This window comes from Thalassophryne amazonica, unplaced genomic scaffold (genome assembly GCF_902500255.1).
Source record: "Thalassophryne amazonica unplaced genomic scaffold, fThaAma1.1, whole genome shotgun sequence".
Classification (NCBI taxonomy): Eukaryota; Metazoa; Chordata; class Actinopteri; order Batrachoidiformes; family Batrachoididae; genus Thalassophryne; species Thalassophryne amazonica.
In genome coordinates, this window is record NW_022986238.1 from 992,456 (window position 1) to 997,557 (window position 5,102).

Here is a 5,102-nt window from a genome sequence, read left to right on the forward strand (position 1 = left end):
AGAACTTTGTTAAAAATGCAGCAGATTTAGTCATTAGTTCAAAATGTGACAAGATTTATTTCAAAATAAGTTGATTTTTCTTTAACATTACATAATTGATAACTTTTTGAAATATGTTGCAACATAGTTCATGGTTTCTAGCTGGTGTGCAGGATCCAAAACCATCTTCCACAGACGTCTCAACAAGCGAGTAAATGCGGTTCAACTCTTCACCATGATTGGCATGACTTGTAACAGGTCTGTGAGGACACGCTGTGTCACATGACACCAGCTCAACCACACTACGGAACTGCCCTGTGTTCTGGATGGCAATCACCCAGACAGTCCATCGACACAAAGTAACTCTCTCTGCTGCAGCCGGCAGTGGACATGTCCTCAGTCAAGAGGACAACCTAACAACAAAGGTCAACGTTTGGAACCAAACTCACCCAAAGGACTGCTATCCAAACCCAGAACATCATGCAGTGCTGCCTACAATCAAAGATCTGGACTGAAAGTAACCAGAGATTATTGAAATCTGGTTGAAAATAGCACAAGGCCAAATGGAGCCAGTTTAACATGCAGGGAAGGTTCTGTTCGCCAATGAGTTGCAGTCTGAGAAAAAGTCACTACAGGCCCCGTTTGTTGGAGACACCTGCCGTTCTCCTGCTGCTTGGCTGCGAGCGAGTCAGCTCATTTCTCAGTGCCTGTAACCGAAAATAATTTCCTTCTTTTGTCTGTGCTGATTGGTGCTCGAGTGCAGTCAGAACTCTCAGGTCACAGAGATCTCATTGAACTCACATGTTCCAGTGGTGACACTGCATTTACACCAACAGCACCAACCGCACTTTGCTATCAAAACAGAAAGAAGTATCTTCATGGTTCACTGCTTGTTGCAGGAACACACTAAACCACACATACACACACACTTCTCCAGCCGTGGCCCAACACTCGGCCGTCTCCGTCTTGAGGTCCCCATCAGCTGGAGGAGATCAAGGACACTCGTGCTTCTGGACTCACCGTCACCGTCATATTGGGATGAATGTGAGGCATTACTGTAAAGCGCTTTGAGCATCTGATGCAGATGGAAAAGCGCTATATAAATGCAGTCCGTTTACCACAGATTACTGACAACTAAAGTCTCTACAGACTGAACACACACACAAAGGAGACAAGTGAGGAAAGCCATCAAGACAGACAACTCTGAAGGAGCATCTGCTGCTGTGACTTAAGAAACAATACATTGAAGCTGTAAGTGGCTGCGATTCCTAAATACTTCATGTATCATATTCATGATATACAGGGTTGGGAGGGTTACTTTAAAAATGTATTCCGATACAGTTACAAGTTACCTGATGAAAAATGTAGTCAATAACGTAATCCAAGTACCATAATATTAAAGTAATGTAATTTGATTACTTTCAATTACTTCTGAATTACTCCAATATCAAATATGCTAATACAGACAAAAGAAACTAAATATAAATAGTCTTGACCACATAGTACAGTTTATTTAGCAAAAATCAAACTGTTTCTTTTCCATGACATGCTCTGTTTTACTTCACATTATGAATTAAGAGCACCACAATATTGTTTTAAACACACCCAGTGTTCACCTGCTAAATTTTCAACAAAAAATGCCAAACAAATGAAGGATAATGAAAACTCAGGTGTGTGCGGATGAATTTGTAATTAAAAGTGGCAGAATATACAAAACAAAAAAGTCTGCTACTTGTTCAGTAAACATAAATTATCTTACTTTAGTCTTTCACATAGCAGTCGCACCATGTTTAACATATCAGTCCACTTATTGAACTTTCAAAATAAGAACAAAAGCATAATGAAAACCATTAAGTAAATCCTGTCAGTAAGGAGGCGTGGTCAACATTTTAATTCCGGGCAAGTTAGTGATTTGCATGAATAGAAGTTCAAGAAACAGGTGGAATATGCCGGAAAGCTGCACATGTTGGCAAAGCCACAAACGGAGGAACAAGGTAGACAATATTTCCTTCCATAATTAAGTGGTTTTGGTTATTGTTGTCACTTTGTCCGTGATATTTGGATGATAAACAGCTGTATGTCTCCTGACGTACCTGTGTCCCCCGATGACACAGACCATTAACTCTTCACTTATGTCTACTTGATATTTTCCACTGCTACACCAATGTCTAGTTAAAATACTTGTTGTTAGTGATTAAAATTGTTCAACAAGACTGGGGATTTTTCTTTTTTTTAATTTGCACCTTAAAAGAATGAGATTATAATAACCCGCGTTGTGCCGCTCACAGTCACACCCACACATAAAAGACGTGTACCCACACCACTGACTTCATGAATGAAACTCGGTCAATAAAGGATAACTGTGTAAAAATATAATTTATATATATATAAATGTATTGTAATGGTTTTAGGAGCTGCGCTGCATTGAGCAGCAGCTGCAGGACGTCTCAGCTCAGCAGCTTGAACAGCGCAGATCTGTGTAACTTTCAACACTAATATTTGGGAATGTGTGGGCGTCACAGTAAGTTGAATACTTTCCTGAAATAATTTAATTTTACTGGCTCAATATCCAGGTCAAAATGACATTTTAACACGTATTTTGTGAGCATTTTTCTGAGTGTGTTCAGTCGCGAATCTCCATTGAAAATGCATTTACATCCAGGTACTTCATCAATATTTTGCCCGGTTAGGAGACGTCATGTCGCTCTCCATGAAGGGGCGTTTTCGTTTCAAAGAAAAAAATATATATATTATATACAGATAATGTCATAAAATGCATTAAAATTGTAATCCTGCAAACTAATCCCCATTTTTACTAAATATACCCATAATCTGAATACGACTTTTTTTCTGTAACTGTAGCGGAATACAGTTACCTTTATTTTGTATCGTAATTACATGTATTCCGTTACTCCCCAAGCCTGATGATATACTTACAGAGATGGTTCATCCCGGCTTCAGTGAGTAAAAGTCCGACCATGGAGTGTTTAAACCGGTGCACCTACAACAGGTGAGTCACTGATGAGCTCGTCTACCTGCCTGAAGAGTTGAACTCATTACAATGAGCTGGTTTAGTGGCAGGATGGAGCAAATGTGGGAGGACTTTTACTCACAGACTGACCGGGTTTTCCACCTCTGTGTATTTATAGTCACTGCACATTTCATGATATCATTTCAAACTCTGAAATTATATAATAATTATAATAATAATAATGACTTGCTCCATATTTCACTGATTGGTTGTTCCAGCTACACCCACCCACCCGGGGGTGTGCCTCAATGAGTGCAAACATTTGTACAATGCCAATGAGTGTATAAAGTGCAGAGAAGACAATAACATACACATCAGAACGTCCAGACATGTGTCACAAGTCGGGACATCAGGTTTACAGCTCTGTCTGAAGTGTTTAAATCTGGCGGCTTCGTGCCCCCAGACAAACAAAATGGTAGGCCGCCAGTGCATTTGTGCCAATTTCAAATCCACCTGCATCATGATACAGGTCGTGATACATAAACAGACGTGATAAGGGATACATCACCCTGCTCAGCGTGCCACATCTCTGCTATTTTGCCATTGTGTGATAGATCACCGGACTACTTTCGCCTGACCCTGTGCTGAATTTGCCCACATGAGAAGATGCTGCTGGATGAGTGTCAGTATATTGACTTACGATCGTTTAGGTGAAACAACACACAAGATACACAAGTTCTTGTGCTCCATATGTTTTTGTTACCCATGAAAATGCACTGTCATCGCAAATACAGCATTTTTGGGAATTTTTTGTGTGGAATTCATTAAGCACATCGGCCATGGGAGTGTACTAACACAGAATATGCAAAAACTGGATAGTTGTTCAGCCAAAACGAGTCATCCACTTTTAGCTTACCATAAGCTAAGCTAGTGGCACTCGTGAAAGTGTGGGGATACATATCCGATGTATCAAACTGATTCCAGGAAGGGCCTAGAGGGCGTGGGTTTTCTTTGCATCCACCCGCTCCACCAGGTGATTTCACTGATCAACTGATTCCATTTGCTCAAAGTGAGGTCTTTAACGTGGACTGCAGGAAGAACAGTCTTCACAGTGGTGACAACTAATGGGGATCCTGTTCACAATAAACCCTAAACAATACTTCAGGCACTGAGGGGCTTTTAAATATGAATCCCTGCTTTCTGGTTTGTAACAAAGTCCCGCCCACAGTACTACCTGATTTGTTCAGCCTGTCAGTGCTGAAGGCTGCTGTCCCTCAGACGGACACAGAAGAAGACAGCAGTGTGGAGCTGTGCCAGCTGTGTTTGTTTATTTGTTCAACTTCATCATGTTATTTGGAGCTCCTTGCACTTTGTGTGAAGGTCATGTTGAAAGGTTGTGTGAATATATGCTACAAAACATTGAAAGAAAGATATGTGTTAAGAGTGTGTTATTAATTATTTAATACTTCGATCTTATGATCAATCTATCTTTATTAGTTGGCTATGTACCACAGGCTTTTAAGGTGGCAGTAATTAAACCATTACTTAAAAAGCCATCACTTGACCCAGCTATCTTAGCTAATTATAGGCCAATCTCCAACCTTCCTTTTCTCTCAAAAATTCTTGAAAGGGTAGTTGTAAAACAGCTAACTGATCATCTGCAGAGGAATGGTCTATTTGAAGAGTTTCAGTCAGGTTTTAGAATTCATCATAGTACAGAAACAGCATTAGTGAAGGTTACAAATGATCTTCTTATGGCCTCAGACAGTGGACTCATCTCTGTGCTTGTTCTGTTAGACCTCAGTGCTGCTTTTGATACTGTTGACCATAAAATTTTATTACAGAGATTAGAGCATGCCATAGGTATTATGCGGTGGTTTGAATCATATTTATCTAATAGATTACAGTTTGTTCATGTAAATGGGGAATCTTCTTCACAGACTAAGGTTAATTATGAAGTTCCACAAGTTCTGTGCTAGGACCAATTTTATTCACTTTAATTAGAAAAGTCTTGTCTCAGAGTGATGCTGAAAAACTAATTCATGCATTTATTTCCTCTAGGCTGGACTATTGTAATTCATTATTATCAGGTTGTCCTAAAAGTTCCCTGAAAAGCCTTCAGTTAATTCAAAATGCTGCAGCTAGAGTACTG